Source organism: Muntiacus reevesi, chromosome X (genome assembly GCF_963930625.1).
Source record: "Muntiacus reevesi chromosome X, mMunRee1.1, whole genome shotgun sequence".
In the NCBI taxonomy this organism is placed as follows: domain Eukaryota; kingdom Metazoa; phylum Chordata; class Mammalia; order Artiodactyla; family Cervidae; genus Muntiacus; species Muntiacus reevesi.
In genome coordinates, this window is record NC_089271.1 from 86,355,342 (window position 1) to 86,379,814 (window position 24,473).

The window sequence follows — 24,473 nt, forward strand, 5'->3', positions numbered from 1 at the left end:
CTCAGTTTTCTTTATAGTCCAACTCTCACATCGATACATGACTACTGGAAAAACCATAACCTTGACTAGATGGACCTTTGTTGGTAAAGGAATGTCTCTGCTTTTTAATGCCTAGTAAGATAAGTGAAAAAAAAAGTATTTTCCAACTTTGCTTGTTGTTCTAGTACTACTTATTAGTGTATGATCACTTTTTTCTTTCTAAGATCATACCCTTTATTAGGCAGCAATATTCTGCTAATGGAGAAAAGAAAATGAGTGGGTTACAATTATGTAAATAAGACATAGTTTTTCTATTTCTGAAAAGTAATAGGGAGAACTTTTTCCCCCTAAATGAATAAAACCTCAAATAAAATTAGAATTCCTGTACCTTGCTACTCATTAAAGGATGACACTAGTAACAATTTGCAAAGACAAAACTGTAGAAATGCAATAAAACAAGATTATCTTGGCAAAATGAGATTTCTCTCCGTACATTGTGCTAAAAATGCAGCTGTGAACAGGTATTTGCTAGATCAGCGAGAGATCTTTACATGAAATGTGATTTACATATTTAAAGAATTGATTTAAGTCACAGCTAATAACCCATGCTGCAGAAGGAAAGCAGCATAGCATGCATCCAACATTGCCCATCTATGTGTAGCAGAGTTCACGTGTTTACCCAAAGGTAGTGCATTTCTAATTCTCAGAGACAATAAGGCTGGTGTATGAAGTTTATAGAAGCTGTTTCATTTTATGTCCACCATGGAGACTGTGGCTATTTTTTATCTTTAAGATAGCATGGTAATCTTCTATTAATTTCTATTACTTTAATTCCTGGGATTCTAGAAACCTGTTGATTTGTGTTCAGGATATTAGTCATATTCATTAGTTTCTTATTGCATTCGGTAACCTCTCATAGCTTTCAGGGCTTCAAATGTAATTAAAGGTTTTAATTTTAACTCATAGAATCAAGGAGTAATATGGTGACATCAATGTTTTAAGAACAACATATTTGCCCCTTGAGGCATTTGTGAGATGGATTGAAAGCATGGAGACAGTTGTAGTAGTCTAACCTTTGAGTGATGTGAGTCTCAAAAAAGTGGCAGTTGCCATGGAAAGGCAAAGATAGATACTAAAAGTCATTTTGAAAAATAATGATCGATGAGAATTGGTGACTGGCTGGATGTGGTTAACAAAAAGGGTAAAAAATAAAATCTAACTCTGTGGTTTTAAGAAATGACAGCTGAAAGAATGGTGATACATACCATTGGGGCAAACAAGAAATCAGAAATAGATTTTGGTTTCTAGAGGAAAGTGGTTGCCCTGGTTTGGATACGTTGCTTCTTAGAACATGGATCTCCCAATGGGATGTGTTTAGTTGGTATGTGAGAAGAGAAGACTGCTCCTCAAATAGGAGAAGGCTTACATATAGAGATTTGAGAGTCCTTAGGGTTTATATATTAAAAGCCTTGATGTGAAAAAGTGAAAGTCGCTCAATCTTGTCTGACTCTTTGTGACACCGTGGACTATACAGCCCATGGAATTCTCCAGGCCAGAGTACTGGAGTGGGTAGCCTTTCCCTTGTCCAGGGGATCTAGCGAACCCAGGTCTCCCACATTGCAGGCGGATTCTTTACCAGCTGAGCCACAAGAGAAGTCCTTGATGTGAAAGCAGTACCTTAAAATAAGGAATTTATGTAGAGGAAAGAGCAGAGGGTCTTGGGAATGCTTCTATTCAATTGTAGAACAAAGCATAGAAGGCAGCAAATGAAACAGTTTAGTTAGAAGAGTCATATTGCTGTATAGAATGAAAGAGAATTTGTACTTGGAGTTGAATCAGCATTGTAGTATTGACCTCAAATAATTTTTCCAGTTACCTAGAAATTTTATATCATATACTTTGGGCCTGAAATTAACTGTTTTTTGAGTGGGTAGAATTGTAATGAATACAGTTATCTGTGTTAACAGAGTAGAGCCTTTCCTGAAATGTTTCCTGTGAAAACTATATCCCATGTTACTGTGCTTTGCTTTCTGAATACTACCTTTATACATGGAAACTTAAAGAGAAAGAGTTTGGAGGCTGTTTTCTCCCCATCCTGTAGAAAATTACAAAACTACAATTTGCCTATAGCAACATCTCTAATACCATCAAGTTTTTTTATGACATGAGCACAGTGTACAAAAAGTTTTCATAACTCATTTGTGTCTTTATAACCACCCTATGAGGTCAGCAAGGCAGGTGGTATTATTCCTGTCTCACAAGTGAGAAAACAGAGGCTCAAAGAGGTTTAAGTGTCTTGTGCAAATTCATATGGAAAGTAAGCAGGACTCCTGTCTTCTAAGGCCAGCTTTCTTAATTTCTTTTTGTTGTTATCCTGCTGACTGCCCCACATTTATTATACTTTCCCCTAAAGACTCCTGTAAGTGACATTTTAGAATATTATCAAAGCAAACCCTAAAGTATATTATGAATTCAGTATATTTTACTAAGTAAAAATCTGTTTAGGCAGTATTTCATACATTGGGTCAGAGGTCAAAAGTGACTGTTTACTGGACTTTTGGGGATAAATTTTGAGGCATATTTTCTCAGCCTTTTTGAGTAAATTACTCTTAAAGGGTTCTTATTGGTACCTGCCAAGGGCCCAGAAGAGTTACTTGACTTACAAAACATATGTGGTTTGCACTCATTTAACATCTCTTAACATCTGGATGTACTGTTTTTGTTGTTTTTGTTTTTTACTATTATATATTTACATCTAAAAACTGTGGCCATTTAAAAATAAGTATGGCAAGTAAAAAGTATATATATAATTAGGATTAATTCACTGTAGCTCGATGACACGTTATAAAAATGTGTAAAAAAGAAAAAGCCTTCAAAAAAAGCACCATGTTAAAAATATCCCAGTGTATCTATGTAACTCTGAATTCAATGTAGTTTAAATAACTAAAAAGCATTTTGACAGTAACACTCCATTCTCATTTTGAAAGAATTACCAATTTTTACATTATCTACTTTGAAAATATGGGAAACAAAATTGTTCAAGATGTTTGTGTGCATGTCATGCCATGAACCAAAACACAGTTTGGTTTCTGAATTCCCCAGGAGAGATAATAAAATATTGCTCTGATTTTCACCTTATGCTAATCATACCCTCTTCCTCAGAATTCTTCTCCTACTCTCTTCTAAATATAACACCCCATCAAAACAAGAAAAAAAAAAAAAACACAAACATCCTTCAAGAAAGGAAATTACAAAACCAAGTAATAAAAAAGTAATACAAAAACCAAGAAATAAATATGTCTCTTTAAAGGAAAATGAGAGTGACTTTCATCCCCTGGAGAAGGGAAAGGCTACCCACTCCAGTATTCTGGCCTGGAGAGTTCCATGGACAGTCCATGGGGTCGCAAAGAGTCGGACACGACTGAGCAACTTTCACTCAGCTCTTGTGAATGCATGGAAACAAGACATTGTCATTATTTAGAATAGGGCTTCCTCCAGTATTCTACATTTTGAAATGTTTCTTTCATTCCCACAGCCATCCTCACACAACTCTCACCTCTCAAGCCTTTCTTTTAGCTTCATTTTGACTGCACCTTCACCTTCCTTACCCTCTCCCTTTCCGTCCAACCTATCAGTTCCCCTCTAGCTGCACTCACCACATCACCTGACCTGGACATTTCTAGCCCATGCTGCTGGCACTGTGGAATCCCACACTTTTTCTCAAGCCTCCCTCCTTTAGCCTTCTGTCATTCACACCTGGTTATTCCTGTTGCTGTATTCCAATTTCAAGTCCTGTATAGATGACAAAGTCACACAGCCCACTTGATGAGATCTTTTATCCCATAATTTCTGACCTTAGGCTCCTGATGGAGTCATGATCACTTTACACTTAACTCACATCCTCTCTTGTTTTCCCACAACAGCAGTTCCAAACTGTGTTTGTTCTCAAGCCCCCAATTAAATCCTCTGTATGTCCAGAAGGTCGATCACCTTTTCTCCTTGACTGACAAGGTGGAAACTAAGCTACCCCTTTCAGTAATAGTCACATGTCTCAAGGAGTACAGCATCCTCCCTCTCCTTCCAAATGTTCTTACTTCCTGCTCACTCTTTTTTTAAATTGAAGTGTAGTTCATTAACAATATTGTGTAAGTTTCTAATATATCGAAAAGTGATTCCGTTAAACATGTATATATTCATTTTCAGATTGTTTTCCATTAGAGGTTCTTACAAGATATTCAGTATAATTCCCTGTGCTATATAATATGACCTTGTTGTTTACCCATTTTTTATATGGTAGTGTGTATACGTTAATCCCAAACTCCTGAGTTATCCCCCCCCTTCCCTCTTTAGTAACCTTAAGTTCGTTTGCTATGTCTGTACCTACTCATTTTTCAAAGCATTATAATTTGACTGGTACCTCTCATCAATTTATCCATCCTTGTACATACTTGTTTTAACCTCATTAAAAAATTGTACAGTCTATACTATATAAATTCACATACTAATTCTTCCACTTAAAATGCATATAACCATGAGGGAATTAGTCTCTTTTTGCCTCAGATTTCTTATATGTAAATAAGGATAATAATAGGATATATCTCATAGGGTGGTTATTAAAATAAAATGAACATGTGTGTGTGCAGGTATGCGTAACACTTGGATGTGTCAATTAGCAGTTTCCTAATATGAGATCAAATTTCCAACATCCGCTGGATCTTCGAAAAAGCAAGGGAGTTCCAGAAAAACGTTTATTTCTGCTTTATTGACTATGCCAAAGCCTTTGACTGTGTGGATCACAATAAACTGTGGAAAATTCTGAAAGAGATGGGCATACCAGACTATCTGACCTGCTTCTTGAGAAACGTATATGCAGGTCAGGAAGCAACAGTTAGAACTGGACATGGAACAACAGACTGGTTCCAAATAGGACAAGGAGTACGTCAAGGCTGTATATTGTCACCCTGCTTATTTAACTTATATGCAGAGTACATCATGAGAAACGCTGGGCTAGATGAAGCACATGCTGGAATCAAGATTATCGGGAGAAATATCAATAACCTCAGATATGCAGATGACACCATCCCTATGGCAGAAAGTGAAGAGGAACTAAAAAGCCTCTTGATGAAACTGAAAGAGGAGAGTGAAAAAATTGGCTTAAAGCTCAACATTCAGAAAACTAAGATCATGGCATCTGGTCCCATCACTTCATGGAAAATAAATGGGGAAACAGTGGAAACAGTGTCAGACTTTATTTTTTGGGGCTCCAGAATCACTGCAGATGGTGATTGCAGCCATGAAATTAAAAGACGCTTACTCCTTGGAAGGAAAGTTATGACCAACCTAGATAGCATATTAAAAAGCAGAGACATCACTTTGCCAACAAAAGTCCGTCTAGTCAAGGCTATGGTTTTTCCAGTGGTCATGTATGGATGTGAGAGTTGGACTCTGAAGAAAGCTGAGTGCCAAAAAATTGATGCTTTTGAACTATGGTGTTGGAGAAGACTCTTGGGAGTCCCTTGGACTGCAAGGAGATCCACCCAGTCCATCCTAAAGCTGATCAGTCCTGGGTGTTCATTGGAAGGACTGATGCTGAAGCTGATACTCCAGTAATTTGGCCACCTGATGCGAAGAACAGACTCATTTGAAAAGACCCTGATGCTGGGAAAGATTGAGGGCAGGAGGAGAAGGGGACGACAGAGAATGAGATGGTTGGATGGCTTCACCAACTCGATGTACATAGGTTTGAGTAAACTCCGGGAGTTTGTGATGGACAGGGAGGCCTGGTGTGCTGCGATTCATGGGGTCACAAAGAGTTGGACACGACTGCGCTACTGAACTGAACTGAACTGAATATGTATTAGGATTATCATTTTTAAGCCCAAGTTAACTGCAAATACATAAGTCATATAAGATACGTTTTGGTCAATTGTTATATCTTCTGGAGAAGGAAATGGCAACTCACTAGAAAATCCCATGGACAGAGGAGCCTGGAGGGCTACATTCCTTGGGGTCACAAGAGTCAGGTGTGACTTAGCAACTAGACCACCACACTAGATCTTTAGAAAAGTCAGAAAGGATGTATATGGTAGAGATATAATATTGGAGGTAGTAAAATACTGGAGAATTTTATTTGGACCCCTCTGTGTTACTTTGGGAAATAATCGTTTGTCCACTGAGATGAAATTCCATACTACTTTATAATAGATGATTTTTCCTCTAATACTGACTGCCTTATAGGACTTGGCTTTAGTTTCTGCATGAAGCTCTTGCTATTATATTGTATTTACTTAATTTGAAGATTTTTCAAATAAATTTTGCCAGGGGAGCCTTGTTCCTGTCTGCCTGTGATATTATGCTAGCTTTATAAAAATCTTTTTTTTAGTCCTGTTAATAATTATTCTACTGATGCATTTGCCAGAATAAGCTTATATCATCAACTTCACCTTGTGGAAAATTCACAGTATACATTTTATCCTCAGAAGGATGGAAATAAGGTCTTCTTGTAAAGATACTCGGGTGCATTACGATAGAGAAGAACCAGAAATCTAGAACCTGGCTATGTATATGGAGACAGTCTCTATTGATTTCTTTCTGTCTCCATATCCTCATGAGAGATTTAGGCTGGAAAATTGCTGTTGTCCCTCCCAAGAATGTATTTTCATTAACCTAGAACTCAGGGTAGATACCAGAGGTGAAGAGTGAGGAGTGAGTGAAATGAGTGAAAGTGGTTAAAACGTACAAACTTCCAGTTATATGATAAACAAATTCTGGGGATGTATGGAATGGGCAGCAAGTGATTGTAGTTATGATGCTATATTATATATTTGTGAGCTGCAAAGAGAATAGGTCTTAAAATTTTTTATCAAACAGAAAAATTGTATTACTTCGTGAGGTGATAGATGTTTACTAAACTTACTGTGGTCATCATCTCACTATATATATTACATATATATCGCCAATCATTGTGTTGTACACCTAAAACTAATATAGTGATATATGTGAGTTATGTCTCAATTTAAAAAAATAGAACACAGGTCAGCAAACTTTTCCCTCAAGAAGCATACATTAAATATTTCAGACTTTGCTGGCCACACAACATCCACATCACAAGGACTCAGTTCTACAGCTGTAATGCAAAAGCTGCCATAGGCAATATGTCAGTGGGCATATTCCTATAAAGCTTTATTTATGGACACAAATTTTAATTTCATACAATTTTCATGTGTCACAGATTTCTTTTTTTGCAACCACTTCTAAATGTAAAAAAGCATTCATAGCTTGCAGACCATATGAAAATAGGCAATGAGCTAGATTTGGTCTATGGGCAAGTAGTTTGCCAACTCTAGATTTAGAACAATTTATACATACATTTATAATATTTTAGAACATACAGTATACAAGGTGTTATATTGCTGTGCATGTATACAGGTGATTATTTTCAAATTTCTTTCCCTGATTTCATAAATGATCATGAGATATTTGAAAAATCTGAAGGGCCTTTAATCAGATTGTGTATATGTGCTTGTTGATAATTTTGATACTTCAAAATCTCTGGGCTTTACTTTGCCTGTTTTCCCACTTGTGTAGATGAATGAAGATTTTCAACAGTTTTTCTTTGCATGACTTTTTTTTTTTTTTTTTTTTTTGATTTTTTTTTAATTTTTTATTTATTTATTTATTTTTTTTATTTTTCAGTGGGTTTTGTCATACATTGATATGAATCAGCCATAGAGTTACATGTATTCCCCATCCCAGTCCCCCATCCCACCTCCCTCTCCACCCGATTCCTCTGGGTCTTCCCAGCCCACCAGGCCCGAGCACTTGACTCATGCATCCCACCTGGGCTGGTGGTCTGTTTCACCACAGATAATATACATGCTGTTCTTTCGAATCATCCCACCCTCACCTTCTCCCACAGAGTTCAAAAGTCTGTTCTGAAGTTCTGCGTCTCTTCTCCTGCCCTATATATAGGGCCATCGTGACCATCTTTCTAAATTCCATATATATGTGTTAGTATACTGTAATGTTCTTTATCTTTCTGGCTTACTTCACTCTGTATAATGGGCTCCAGTTTCATCCATCTCATTAGAACTGATTCAAATGAATTCTTTTTAATGGCTGAGTAATATTCCATGGTGTATATGTACCACAGCTTCCTTATCCATTCGTCTGCTGATGGGCATCTAGGTTGCTTCCATGTCCTGGCTATTATAAACAGTGCTGCGATGAACATTGGGGTGCACGTGTCTCTTTCAGATCTGGATTTCTCAGTGTGTATGCCCAGAAGTGGTATTGCTGGTTTGCATGACTTTTAAAACTGTTTACTATTTCAGAAGTGTCTATAGTCCTTCCTTGTATATTTGATGAGTCTCTTTTAGCGAGGGTGAAGGGACTTTTCAGGAACATATTTGAATAGACTGAGAATTCTGCATAACAAAGTTCAGATACTTGGAGGAATGGGCCTTATGGAAGATGACTGATTTATACTATCCTTTGTGCCTCTAAGGTAGTTATTTTCGTCAGAACCCAAAATACATCCAATGATTTTGGCAGGTAGGTGTTGCTTCATAGAATCCCCCTATACACTTAAAAAGGTCCCCTCCCTTCTTTGTTAACTATCAGATTCACCCTATGTTCGAATATTCTATCCCCTATAAAATGCAAAATGAACATGTGAGTGATATGGGGGTACCATTCAAATTTAGGGAGTTTCTTTTCTTTCACAAAGAGGTTATTAAAACAAAATGCATTACACATTTAAGATCCTACTGTACATAATCTTTTATAAGATGATTCTTTTTCAATTGATATAAAAGAAATCACAAGTATTTTTCTGTTATTTTATTACAGTTTTGTGAACTTTACACTATTGGCTGTATAATCATCATTCGTATCATTGTACTGAAGTTTTTACTTAATTATTTCCTTATCTCTTGTCATCTAGATTGTCATTTTTGTGCCACTTCAGATAATACCATATGATTTTCTTTGGCCCAAATTACTGGCTTATCTTTCATTTTCTTTTTCTTTCTTTCTTTTTTTTTTTTTGAAGACAGTTAACAGCAACTAGTATTACTGTGTCAAAGATTACAAATATTTGTAATCTGTTTAACAATCTTATCTTTTCTTGAAAAGTTTTTTTTTTTTTTTTTTTTTAGTTTACATTGTAGAAGAGTTTCTGAAGACTGACAATAGTCTGCATTTTAAAAATCATGTTTGCTAATTGGGTCAATGAGTAACATGGTGTCTCAGTTCAAACAAAATTTATTAAGTACTCACTAAATGAGAAGTGTTAGAAACTGAGAATAGGGAAATATTTTTGACAGTCTCACTCTGCTTTCAAGGAACTAAAATTCTCTTGAGAGAACTATCCATATAAACTATTGAAATGCAAGGGGGAAAAAATGCTATAAAAGAATCAAAAGTACTATGAGAGTACTGAAAATGAGATCATTACAGATAAAGATGTCATGAAAAGTTCTATAGATGAATAGATAAGAATGGGAATTCCTGAGAAAGAGAGTAGAGTGATTTTTACCAGAGTGGGTGTGGGGGTTGTTTGAGACAAATGGGGCGATCCTAGTCAAATGGTACAAACTTCTAGTTATTAGATTAAGAAGTTCTAGGGATCTGATGTACAGCATAATGACTATAACTAAAAATGTATGATAAACTTGAATGTTGCTAAGAGAGTAGATCTTAAGTGTTCTCACCACAAAAAAATAATAATTATGTGACAGGGCAGAGGTGTGAACTAAAGCAATGGTGGTGATCATTTTGCAATATATAAATGTGTCAAATCAACACAGCAGTATGCTTAGATTTTGACAGTGTCATAGGTCAAATATGTCTCTGTAAAGCTGCAAAGGAAAAACAAAAAATAAGAAGTAATAACATTGACTGTTTTTCCTGAATATGGAGGGTGATTTTTTGTTGTTGTTTTAATCAACTAAAAAAAAGCAAGTACTTCTTGGTTGTGGGAAATGAGGGGGACAAGTCAGCAAGTGCTGTTTTAATAAGCAGTTTTATAGGATGGTTTGACTCTGTAAAGTATACATTAATAACTGTCATAAAAGCAAAAACTATGCTTAAAACTTCCACAAAGAAATTAAAAGTGGCTTATATTCTTTCAAAAGAAGAATGGGAGTTCACTAGTCCAGGGTAGCAGAAATATTCTAGGCAGAACAATATGAACCAATGGAGGGAAATGTGAAAGAGAAGTTGAGGATCGCAATTCAGTAGCATTAAGTGTGAAAGAATGACCTTAAATGAAAATGCGAGAGAAGGAGGTGGAAGTCATCTTTTTAAAGTCATATTGATCCTATATGTGACAGGAGCACAAAAAGAAATAACATCTTTATAATTCTATAATGTGCTACTTAATAGGATAAAAGCTTTGTCATATATATTTCACATAATCACCATGACAACCTTATGAGGTTAGCATTGTTTTCCTCATTTTACCAATGAGGAAATTAAGGTTCAAAAAGGTGAAGTGAGTGAAAGTGAAAGTCGCTCAGTCATGTCCAACTCTTTGCAACTCCATGGAATTCTCCAGGCCAGAATACTGAAGTGGATAGCCTTTCCCTTCTCCAGGGGATCTTCCCAAACTAGGAATTCAACCCAGGTCTCCCGCCATTGCAGGCGGATTCTTTACCAACTGAGCTATCAGGGAAGCCCAACATGGCCCAAGTCACAGAGTAACTAGTGGGTAAAGAATTCAAATCGGTGTCTCTGACACCATGTTTTTTCCTACCATAATATTAGCATACCACTGGATTACTAAAAGATTTTAAGCTTTGTGGTGGCAAATCAGATTTTAGGTTTTAAAGGATAAGTCTGGCATGGTATGGAACCAGATTTTAGGACACCACTTTTCACTAATTTACAAGTGTGTCTCTAGGAGGACTATTTAGTAGAATACATTAATAGGATATTTAGTAGGATATAGTTCATTTGAATTCCAGTTTCAGTTCTACTGACACTAGTCAGCATCTCCTGTGTGCTAGGCCCTCTTCTTCATGTGTTTTACCACATTCTGTAAATTAATATTAATTGTAGTTGAATACAATATTTTAATATTGAAACATGTTTTATAATGTTTGTCTAATTTGAGCTACTAGAAAAACTGTTTTGGAAAAACATGTGATGTTCAGGACTAAATCTCTTTTGCCAGTATGTATTATCAGCATGGCATCTGGTTGTATGTCATGGTTAGAATTTCCTGTGATCACAACATAAGCAATGTTATTCTGAAACTTTTTAAGTATCCAACCATATTTAATACTGAAATGGTATTTTTGATTTGGTGGAAATTGAGAGGTCTTCATAATAAATGTTATTTTTTAGTTTTCCAGGATTGAAAGTTATGACCATTTGGGTGGAATTCTTATTTGAGTTTTCTTACCCATTACTGGCTCCATGGGAGGTCTCTAAATCCTTTATAAGTTGGCAAAATAATTTGGGGAAAAGGACCATAATTGTTAAACATTTATTTTAAAATACTGAAGGTCAGAGTTTATAGGGCAAATGTAACTTGCTGACGAATTGGAGGCACAGTGATGGACCTTTTGAAATTGATAGAAAGTGAAATTTGTTTAAAAATTTTTAAAAATAAAGATAAAGGGATAAATAAATGTTCTTTAAAAAAAAAAAAAAGAAGAAGTAGGAGAGAAGGACTTTATCACATCCAGGGCAGCAACAGAGTTGCTTGGGAACTAAAGCAAAATGTGTGAAGCATCCCTTTCTACTCAGTACACTCAGGAGTGTTAATTATATTGTTCCACTCTGATTAAAATGCAGATAAGCGTTGCTGTTGGCCTTGAACAGTTTACTGATAAGAAATTCTGCAATTAATTGCAATGACCATTCAAAGAAAAACAACCAACAGTGAAAGCTAGAAATGTGTATACCCTAAAAGATTGTAGAGCTACAGGCAGGAAGAAGACATACTGTGAATACCTCAAATGGAACTGGTAGGAGAGAGAGACCAAAGAAGGATGAAACCTACTTTGTCTTTTATTGGCTAAACTACCCTTAACCCTTCCACTTGTGCCAGTGTTTATGTACCAGTTATGTGCACTATGAAGGAAGAACAACTGAGTCTTTGTGATTTCTCCTTCTTTTAAGGAAATTTTCTTGACTATGTGCTTCAAAGGCGTGTACTTTTTTATTTTCTGTACTCCCCCCACCTCCAAGTGCAATTAGCTGTGTGGTTGTTATTGACAATGTTTGTTTCAAGAGAAATAAAACAGTAAGACTTTGGGAGAAAATGGTTTAATAGAAGTATCCATGGTAGCTGTGAAAGTTTAGAGTAACTCAGGAAAGTAGAGGAAAGAAACAAAAGAGGAATACATTACAAACATAGCCCAGAGGAAAGTGACCTTACCCAACATCTAGAAATGTTTGTACTTGGAATGAGTCAAGGATGCAGGAATTATTACCTAGATTTACACAGCCAGAAGGCTTACTGTAGACTAAATTATATAATGAAACAATATAATAGAAGTTTGTGTTTGTATGCAAATGCCACCCTATTTCCTGTGTCCAGCTCAGACTTCTCTTCTGAGCTCCAGATCCATATATCCAACTAGTAATTTGCCATCTCAACGTGTATGCTTCATGCAATTGAGACTTGGTTAGTCCAAAGCTAAATAAACCTTTGAATATTCCCCACAAATTTCCCTCCTAATGTTTCCATTTCCTTTGTTTATGCTGGAAACCCAGGAATCATTCTTAACAATTCTTTCCCTTTACCAGGTTTCATCCCCCACCCTAAGTCAAGTCAGCGGTATGTCTATAATATATACTGCAACCATCTTTGGTCACCCTAATCCAAGTCACCATCATTTCCTGCCTAGACCATAATCACTGTTTCTTAACTCTTCTCCCATTTTCTATTCTTGACCCCTTCCCTCCATTTTCCACATAGCTGCCATAATTGAATCTTTTTCAAAGTATAATTTTCATCAGCCTCTCCTATTTAAAGCCTTTCAGTACATTCCCATTACTTTAGGGTGAAACCTAAGCTTCTTATCTTGGCTGCAAAGGCCCACCTACTTCTCAAACTTCATTTCCTCATTGTTAGGTTATTAGGCAAAAACACTTAAGGTATAATAGATTTATGAAATGATAACACCCAGATAAAGCCCTGCTTTATTTATGGACAGACTTCAGTGGTAAGGAACTTATATCCTCTAATTTGTTGACTTTGCATTGTGAATCTCTTGTCTGTGGGCATATACGGATCTTATTAATATCCACAGTCAGTTAATGAATAAAGAAAACATAACTCTAAGCTTACTATATGCTTCCCAAACCTCTATTATCTGACCTGTGACCCTAAGCAGAACTGCCAATCCGAGCAGCACTAATGTGCTAGGGACTCTAATGACTCCAGTGTTTTGACTTCAGTACTGACACTGACCTCATGACAACCTGCATTCAATTTGGGTTAAAGTTGTCAGTTTTGTACATGTACGTATCTGTGGTCTCCACGCACTAAACTTACTCTGGGAAAACCCAGTCAAGTGCAAAAATAACTTTGCCAAATAGTACAGCCCCAGTAATTTCCCTGATGAGGTCAGGAATACAGTTCATGGGTAATTCAGCCACAGTCACAAAAATTGCACTCAAGAAGGCTAACATTCTTTTAATATAGCAGCATGATTTTATGATGACACTATCTACATGTATTTAGTTCTTGCCGAATATAATGTGGAAGAAAGTGTTCAAATGGTTTCTCAATCCATATAAGCTTTTTGGACCGTATTAAAGATAAAGTATACCAGGAGTAAAGTTGCCATTAAGTGATTGCTCAGATGAAAACATCTGTGAATGCTTTTTCAAGAAGCAGATAGTTGTTTTGGAGGGGGAAAAAAAAGTGTTCATTTCTTACTCCTAGTTTATTAGCATTTTGATAATATTGAAGATAGTTTTTCACATTTTTTTCTATGGCTTTTTCATAATATTCATTATAACTCAAAACTAAATTCATATGTAAACATAGGCTCAAAATTGCAAATTTTACAAACTTGTAATTTCAGATCTCTTTGGCTTTTGTCCTTTCTAGCCTTTAGTCAACAAGTCTACATTTTACATATTTTTCTGTGATTTTACTAATTTTAAGTCCCCCTGTTATAGGTAATATTAAGTAGCATCCTTTCACAAGGATCCCTTTTACCACTAGTGTTCTGATTCCAAGGCAAAAGAAGAATGCATTACATAGACTTGACAGGTGAATATTAATATAAGATTGTCATAAAGTAGCTGAAGGTTCTGGCAATCTTTTTGTTAAGGAGAATAACATTCCAGTCACTTACATAAAATCTACAAGGAAGGACAATTCAGCATAGTCCAGCCTCTACTCAGTAAAGACATAATTTGACCCATTAAAATTATTCCACTTTGAGATTTGGGTGAGTCAGAGATCTTTTACTCTAAGAAACAAAAATGAGCTTTGAAAAAGATTCTACCTAATGACAAGAAACTATTTCAACAAGACTATTCAGCGTCGCTTTATAGAAGCTTCGACTTGCATCTGTACATCCCAGTCCTGGCCTAGAGCTAAGACTGTCAACAAGAATAGGAGATTTCAGTTTGTTTTTTAGCCTTTGATTTAAAAAAATCACACATATGATTTGCTGCAGGCAGAATAACACTTGCAGAAGAGAGAGCAGGTAAAAGAACTGCATGCTTCACTGGCAGCTTGTCTGCCCAGTGCTGATGGGTTGGTGATCAGGGTATAGAATGTTGAGCTGCAAATCGTAATTCAGAGGGTTTTAAAATTTTCTCTCCCTCTTCCTTTACCCCATTTATCCTTTTAGCATACCTTCGATAGTTATTAGCAAGATTTTGTTTCATTTTGTCTTTTGTTAGAAGGCTCCATTTGTTTCTTCTTTTAAAAAAAGTGCATTTAGGCTGAGGTTTGCAGGCTGAGATCTTATACAAATGTATGAACCCAGACAGTGAAATATACTTAGGTTTTTTTATTATTATTATTTTTTAGTTAAACATGCATATCGTTTATAAAGTAGTTCACATATTTTGTTATGGATGTTTCTCTGCTCCCAGCATCAGTTCAGGACATATTATGGATCCAGTTGAGAAAAACTGCACCTTATCCCCAAAGGCACATGTTCCAAGGACAAACAATGGATGGCTTCCTGTGAACACACATTGAGGACATATATTTTTAAATTTCATTTAGTAAGGATCCTGGTGGCTCAGACAGTAAAGAATCTGCCTGCAATGCAGGAGACTCAGGTTGAATTCATGGGTTGCAAAGATCCTTTGGAGAAGGTCCTGGCAACCCATTCCAGTATTCTTGCCTGGAGAATTCCATGGACAGAGCCTGGTGGGATACAGTTCATGGGGTAGCAAAGAGTCGGACACAGCTGAGTGACTAACAGTTTTACTTTCACTAGTTAAATTGTGTTTTCTGTTAAAATGACTTTTTAACAGTCTTTTCCCCCCACCCCCTTGACAGTGACTCATTCTCTAACGGATTTTTTTTTTTTTTTAATTAGAGGGATTTCTTATTTGGGTGCCATTTCTCGCTTACATTCTTTAAAGCCCACAGTGCTGAGCCTTTGCTATTGTTATTGCATAAACACATTTACTTCATTTCCATGTATAGCATTCATATAAAATGAAACTATTAACTTATAAGTGTACTTGAGAAAGAATGCAACTGTGCCTATTGTTCGCACTGCTTGTAATGTCCTTTTCTTTTTTATGTATACTTTCTGGATCAGTCACTTTAATGTTGTGCGGCTCAGCTGATAGTAATTCTTCACCTAAATATATTCAGTTAGAGAAAATTGTAAGGTGCTTATATTCATGCTTGGGCCTATTCACATACCAACTTTCAAGAGTAAATTTTTACTTGGCCTTTCTTAGAGCAAGGATGTTAAGAAGTGCTCAGTTGCTTTGTCAGTGGATAAAATTAATAGAAATATTTAATTCAGAGAAAAAAGTTACTGCACTTGCTGGAAAAAAGTTTTCATTTACATAAGATTACACATTCTGCCCATGGTCTAGAGAGTGTCACCAGAGTACTGTGATTTTTTTTTTTTTCCAATGCATATCAGTCTCTTATGTCCTATGTAATTGAATAGTCTTTCCATGTAAAATCTCACTTAAAACATTTATGTTTTCACTTTCCTTTTCTTCAAATTATGAATTGGAGGAAATCTATCATTTCGGATGTTTTGAATGAAGATCAGGCCACTCTCATTATATTTGTTTGAAGCCAAAAAAGAAGTACTATATGTATATTTTTTAACTGATGTAAGTAGATAAATAAGATTTGGGGGGAAAGTTTCTCCCTACGTATAACTCAAGAGAGTGTACTGAACTTAAAGGGTTATTTATGGAGTACAAGGAAGAGAGCTATAATAACAAACCTGATAGCTATGATTTAATTTTTTAATGTTGTAATTTAGAGAAAAAAGTTAAAGTGCCACCTGACTGACTAGTCAGTCATTGAAAATGCCTGTAGTGGTAGTGGGAATTTACTCAGCTAAAAAATGTTTGCACTGTCATTAAAGACTCCTTAATTTATATTAGTGAACTAATATAATGACAAGCACAAAAATAGACCCTAAGCGATGGCTTCATAGTAGAGAATCATTTCTAACTCACTCTGGTAATTAAATGTTCTTGGAACTCCAGCGGCCCTATATCTCCCTATCACCTACAGTAAAATATATATATATATAATTATTATATAATATATATATATAATTATTAAATCTAATTATATATATAAATGTTATATATATGTGACTGTGTCTGTATTTCCCTCTGTCTCACATACATGCATGATAGCATGCACAAACACTGAAGAGATATTGGAAGTAATGTAAGCTTAGGACCTAATTGGTTATATTATCAATATTGCCTCCTCTTAAGATTGAAGCAAATGTATTCACGGCAAATAATCAGGCATGTAGACACAAGTTAATTCTTTTTAATGAAAAAAAACCCTTATGTATTAGGCATGTCTAGAAAAGCAGAGTAACTAAATTGTAAGTGTCTCGAGAGAAATATGGATGCACAGATTTTATGCACAAATTTTTTGACCTCATGGACTGAAGCAAGCCAGGCTTCACTGTCCATCAAAAACTCCCGAAGCTTGCTCAAACTCATGTCCATAGATTCAGTGATGCCATCCAGCCATCTCATCCTCTGTTGTCCCCTTCTCCTCCCGCCTTCAGTCTTTCCCAACATCAGGGTCTTTTCCAGTGAGTCTGTTCTTTTCATCAGCTGGCCAAAGTATTAGAGATTCAGCTTCAGCATCAGTCCTTCCAAAGAATATTCAGGACTGATTTCCTTTATGATTGACTGGTTGGATCTCCTTGCAGTCCAAGGGACTCTCAAGAGTCTTCTCCAACACAACAGTTCAAGAGCATCAATTCTTTCATCTCAACTTTCTTTGTAGTCCAACTCTCACATCCACATATGACTACTGGAAAACCATAACTTTGACCAGAGAGACCTTTGTCGGCAAAGTAGTGTCTCTGGTTTTTATTATGCTGTCTAGGTTGATCATAGCTTTTCTTCCAAGGAGCATTTATCTTATAATTTCATAGCTGCAATCACCATCCACAGTGATTTTGGAGGCCAAGAAAATAAAATCAGTCACTGCTTCCACCTTTTCCCCTTCTATTTGCCATGAAGTGATGGGATCGTATGTTGTGATCTTGTTTCTTGAATGCTGAATTTTAAGCCAGCTTTTTCACTCTCCTCTTTCACCTCAGGAGCCTCTTTAGTTCCTCTTCACTTTCTGCCATTAGAATGGTATCATCTGCATATCTGAGGTTGTTGATATTTCTCCCAGCAATCTTTATTCCACCTTGTGATTCATCCAGCTTGGCATTTCACATGACATACTCTGCATATAAGTTAACTAAGCAGGGTGACAATATACAGCCTTGTCATACTCCTTTCCCAATTTCGAATCAGTTCCATGTCTAACTGTTGCTTCCTGACCTGCATACAAGTTCCTCAGGAGACAGGTAAAATAGTCTAGTACTCCTGTGTCTTTAAAAAGTTTTCACAGTTTGTTGTGATCTACACAGTCAAAGGCTTTGGCGTAGTCAATAAAGCAGAACTAGATGTTTTTCTGGAACTTTCTCCTTGATTCAATGAATGTTGGCAGTTTGATCTCTGGTTTCTCTGCCTTGTCTGAATCCAGAGTGTACATCTGGAAGTTCTCAGCTCACACACTGCTAAAGCTTAGCTTGAAGGATTTTGAGCATAACCTTGCTAGCATGTGAAATGAGCACAGTTGTACGGTAGTCCTGGACATTCATTGTCATTGCACTTCTTTGGGATTAGAATGAAAACTGACATTTTCTAGTCCTGTGGCAACTGCTGAGTTTTCCAAATTTGCTGACATGAGTGTAGCACTTTAACAGCAACTTTCAGGATTTTAAATAGCTCAGCTGGAATTTCATCACCTCCACTAACTTTGTTTCTAGTAATGCTTCCTAAGGCCCACTTGACTTCATACTCCAGCATGTCTGGCTCTAGGTGAGTGATCACACCATCATGGTTATCTGTGTCATTAAGATCTTTTCTGTCCTTCTGTATATCCTTGCCAACTCTTCTTAATCTCTTCTGCTTCTGTTAGGTCCTTACCATTTCTGTCCTTTATCATGCTCATCCTTGTTCCCTTGATACTTCAAATTTTCTTGAAGAGATCTCTAGTCCTTCTCATTGTGTTGATTTCCCTCTATTTCTTTGCATTGTTCATTTAAGAAGCGTTCTTATCTCTCCTTGGGCTTCCCTCATAGCTCAGTTGGTAAAGAATCTGCCTGCAATGCAGGAGACCCCAGTTCGATTCCTGGGTCAGGAAGATCCACTGGAGAAGGGAAAGGCTACCCACTCCAGTATCCTGGCCTGGAGAATTCCATGCACTGTATAGTCCATGGGGTCGCAAAGAGCCTGACATGACTGAGCGACATTCACTTTCACTGTCTTTCTTATCTCCTTGCTTTTCTCTGGAACTCTATTCAGTTGGGTATATCTTTCCCTTTATCCCTTGCCTTTCACCTGTTTTCTTGCCTCAGCTATTTATAAAGCCTCCTCAGACAACCAGTTTGCCTCCTTGCATTTTGTTTTCTTTGGATTGGTTTTGGTTATTTCCTTCTGTACAATGTCCTGAACTTCCATCCATTGTTCTTCTGGTACTCTGTCAGATCTAATCTCTTGAATCTATTCATGACTTACACTGTATAATTGTAAGGGATTTGATTTAGGCCATACCTGAATGGCCTAGTAGTTTTCCCTTCTTTCTTCCAGTTAAGCCAGAATTTTGCAATAAGGAGCTCATGATCTGAGCCAGAGTCAGCTCCAGGTCTTGTTTTTGCTGAGTGTATAGTGCTTCTCCATCTTCAGCTACAAAGGGCATAATTAATCTGATTTTGGTTTTGTCCATCTGGTGTTATCCATGTGTGTAGTCATCACTTGTGTTGTTGGAAAAAGGTGTTTGCTATGACCATTGTGTTCTCCTGACACAACTCAGCCTTTGTCCTGCTTCGTTTTATACTTCAAGACCAAACTTGCCTGTTATTCCAGGTGTCTCTTGACTTCCTACTTTTGCATTCCAATCCCCTATGATGGAGAAGAAACCTTTTTTGGTATTAGTTCTAGAAGGTGTTGGGCTTCCCTGGTGACTCAGAGGGTAAACTGTCTGACTGCAATGCAGGAGACCTGGCTTCGATTCCTGGGACTAGAAGATCCCCCAGAGAAGGAAATCGCAACCCACTCCAGTATTCTTACCTGAAGAATCCCATGGACAGAGGAGCCTGGTAGGCTACAGTCCACGGGGTTGCAAAGAGTTGGACACAACTGAGTGACTTCACTAAAAGGTGTTATAGGTCTTTATAGAAACTGTCAACTTAAGCTTCTTCAGCATCAGTTCTTGAGGCATAGACTTGGATTACTGTGATATTGAATGATTTGCCTTGTAAACGATTGGAGATCATTCTGCCGTTCTTGAGGTTGCACCTAAGTACTGCATTTCGGACTCTCTTGTTGACTATGAGGGCTGCTGTTTTTTTCTGAAGGATCCTTGCCCGCAGTAGTAGATATAATGGTCATCTGAATTAAAATTTCCTATCCCATCCATTTTAGTTCATTGATTCCTCAAGATGTCGATGTTCAATCTTGCCATCTCCTGCTTGACCATGTCCAATTTACCTTAATTCATGGACTTAACTTCCAGGTTCCTATACAGTATTGTTCTTTACAGCATTGAACTTTACTTTCACCACCAGACCCATCCACAACTGTCTGTTCTTTCCACTTTGGCTCAGCTACTTCATTCTTTCTGAAGCTATTAGTATTTGCCCTCTGCGCTTCGCCAGTATCATATCGGACACCTTCCAACCTGGTGAGCGCATCTTCTGGTATTATATCTTTTTGCCTTTTCTTACTGTTCATGGAGTTCTTTCGGCAAGAATACTGGAGTGGGTTGCAATTTCCTACTCTAGTGGACCACATTTTTGTTTTTTGTTTTTTGTTTTTTCCGAAATCTTCACTATGACCTGTCCATCCTTGGTGACCCTGCATGGCATGGCTCATGGCTTCATTGAGTTATACAAGCCCCTTCATCATGACAGGGCCATTATCTTTGAACAGGAGATAATATTTAACACATAGTAAATACTCAATAAATGTTAGTTATTGATTAGGAGCATAAGTGATTACTAACCCTTATACCTTACGAGGACTAGTTGAAGGAACTGAATGTTTGTAACCTTGACAGATTAAGAAGATGCAAGGGACATCTTTCCTATAAAATAGGAAGTAGACTTAAGCAATGTTGCTTTAAGGCAAAATGAGGACTAATGGGTAAGAAAACTTCAAGTATACTGATTTTGATTATAAGCAAATAGAATTTTTCTGATTATATCAACTGTTAAAAAGGAAATAAACCATTCAGGGATAGAATGAATCCTCTGTAAATTCACTGGGTATCCCTTCTGTGGCAAGGCCCTCCCTCCAATCTGGTGCCACTTGTCTTGCTCCTCAGCCAGACCTGGAAGTTCACATCTCTTGAAATAGCTTCACCCATGAGAGAGTAAGAAATGAGAAGGAGCACCAAGTCAGCCTTTCACCTCCTTTAACCAACTCTTTCAAGTTGAAGTTGCTTTATTTGTCTTATGCAGAGGCCAAGACTGATTTCATGATTGGGGGGCCCAGTGCAAAATGAAATTGCAAAACCTAGTTTGAAAAATTACTAAGATATTCAAAGTGCTGACAATAAAGCCTTAAACAAAAACACAGGGCGCTTTTAAGCATGAGGCCCCATGTGACTTCATGGTTCACATACCCGTTAAATGGCCCTGAGACAACCTGAGACATTAAGCAAGCAGCTGTAGTTTCTGCAAAGGTATAGCCAGTTCTGTAACATCCTCTCTTGTATTTGCTTTCTTCTCTTTTCCCTCATGCCTATTTTACTGGGATTAAACCCCACCACCGATAAAGCTGTTACATGCAAGCTTTGTCCTAGGCGCTGTTTTCTGGGAATGGAGATTGTCTGTCTATTTATTTATTTTGTAAATTTTATTGAACTTTAGTTGATTTACAGTGTTGTGTTAATTTCTGCAGTACAGCAAAGTGGATTCATGTGTGCAGTCATGTCCAACTCTATGTGACCTTGTGGACTGTAATCTGCCAGGCTCCTCTGTCCATGGGATTGTCCAGGCAAGAACACTGGAGTGGGTTGCCATTTCCTCCTCCAGGGAGTCTTCCTGACCCAGGGATCAAACCTGCATCTCTTATGTCTCCTACATTGACAGGGGAGTTCTTTTCTACTAACGCCCTGTGAAGCAAAGTGGTTGTTATACATATATTCTTTTCCATTATGGTTTATCACATGATATTGAATATAGGTCCTTGTACTATACAGTAGGACCTTATTTTTTACCCATTCTATGTGTAATAGTTTACATCTGCTGATCCCAAACTCCCAGTCCTTCCCATCCCCATTCTCTCTTCCCCTGGGTAAACACAAGTCTGTTCTCTATGTCTGTGAGTCTGTTCCTATTTCTGAAGGCTAAAAATGATAATTGTTAATCTGTGTAATATGAATTTTAAACCTTGAGGGGGCTGGTCCATATCCCCTTTAATGTCACTTCCAACTCTAAGATACCATAATTCCAATAATTTAAGGAGATATATTTTATATAATGGTATTTTTCTTTTAATGCAGCTATAAATTTGCAGGTGTGCTAAAATTCTTGGATTCTCACATCTCTGGTATTTTATTTTCTTTGGTTCCAGCATAATATTAATAGTTTATTAGAGGAGAAGGATAGAGAAGCTTAGGAAAAGGTGTCCCTTACTTCTCTTCCTTTTCTTAGTTTTTCACTTTTCCCTTTCTTTAAGCATCTCCTGCAACCCTGCCTCCTCTGTATATTAGATAGACTTCAACTTCCTACTTCCTTTTCATTTTCATTTAATAATTAATATTCTAACTTCTGATTACTTTTGTTGTATCTAACTTTTCTACATACGCATCCATTTGCAGAAGTGGGCATATGTTTAAATCCAATTCAAAACTCATTGAAATATACATATTCATTCAACAAACATCCATTGGGTACGGTATATGATAAGTACTGAGGGAAAAGCAAAGTGTTAGGGATCTTACTATTAAGTAGCACAACAGTTTAGAACAGAGACTGTGTTTATGTACACTAAACCAAGAAAAGAAAAAAAAAGCCTCCCACTTAAAACAAAAGGTGATATGTGGAAGATCCCTTAAACAAATAGAAGTGTCTATAAATGTTAGAGAATTTGGACTAGAGCTCTAGAGGGATTTATAGAGGTCTAAGGATTTGACATGTGAAATTGAGGTTGATAGATGTCTAGAAAATATTGTTTTATTCAGAATTCAACTTTAGAGTAAAAGCAATTTCACTGGATTAAAACTAATGTCTCTTGTTATTTGAGTTATCTATATGTTTGTGTTTATAGCAACTTGATTAGGCTGTTTCTTTATTGAACAATCAGAACAGTCCTCAGATGACCTCCTTTTTACTACTGGAATTACCATTATGACATAAACTTTGCCTCTGGGCACATTTTGTTTATTGCAGAAAGTTACCATGAGTTTATTTCTTCCCTGTAGCCTAAATGACATAAACAACTTGTCAACTTCATATCTTCAGCTTTTCAATCAAGTGAGTGGGAATGCAGAAACCTTTAGAATAATTAGCAAGAATCTCCTAGAAAAACTGAAGTGGAAAAATTCAGGTTTAAACTCAGAGAGAATGGTTTCCTTCACAGTAAACTCATCCTTTAAATAAAGCAAGCAATGATTACCGAGCCGTTAGGACATTTTTGGCAGGGCAAAACTCTTTGACTTCCCTAATAAGGAATAATCTCCAAGTTTGTCAGATCTAAACAAATGGAACTAAATTGGACCTAGCTATTTGTACTGACAGATTAATAGGAAAAAAATAATTTGTCTTTAGTGTTGGTGTTTGATTTTCACTCTCTTGAACTTCCAAGTATATTTAAGCAATTTCTCCTCATTGAGTTATATAGGTGTGTATGTCAGCATGATGAATTTGTATCAGAAGACTGGCTGAAATTTGCCAGGGGTTTGATTTTTGTCAGTGTCTTGAATTATTCATTGTAATTCTAATACAATGCAGCCTCTGAATGAGACTGCAATTTACTTTAAAAAAAAAAAAGAATTGTAAGATTATTCTATTTCTGTTTCATGGTCCTTTAATGAAAAGAATTGTGTTTCAGAAACCTGTATTTAAAAATCAATGTCGCAGGCTACCTATCAAATTTTAATACTTACCTTGTCTTTTCAACTAGAACCCTGTCAAATACTGTTGATAGTGATAGAATTGTCTTCATATATAATTGGTAGTCATGGAGTAATAGAGTATCTGTAAAGTAGTATAAGCTTTAAAAAAAAAAGGTAGCTCTGTGAAAAGAAGGCATCCTGAGAGATCTGGAAAGTGTGCACATATTTAAGAGCGCTTTGAATATAATTCTTAAAATTACTGGTTGTCAATGAGGAGAGAAAAAGAAAAGTGCAGAAAATGTTAGGGGTAATTAAGGCAACTAATGATCATGTTTGAGGGCTCACCAAGGCTTTGTGGGTGTGAATGCGCATATGTATTCACTATGGTTTGCTCTAAATTCTTCACATCAACAGTTATTTTTCTTGTCTCTGAGTATGAAAAGTACTAAACTCAGGAATTTAAACCATGGATATTGATTTATAAAAATCAGTATCTTTCAACAAAAGAAAAATATTTTATTCTTTTATGTAATTTAATGTTAAATCATTTACATAGCCAAGAACATACATTAAATAGATAAGATCTCTTTGAACCCTAGTTTCTCTTTAATCTTCACATTAGATTTTAAAGAATGAAATATTAGGAAGTCCATCAATAAATTTAAATAGAAATGGATTCATTTGAGCTAATGGCTGAATAAAATGACATTCTCAT

At 36.5% G+C, this 24,473-nt stretch overlaps 1 protein-coding gene across 2 annotated transcripts in view; it reads left to right on the plus strand.

Annotated features, from left to right (window-relative positions):
* DIAPH2 (diaphanous related formin 2) overlaps positions 1-24,473 on the plus strand; it is a 969,789-nt gene that overhangs the window by 600,667 nt on the left and 344,649 nt on the right. The window lies entirely within an intron of this gene.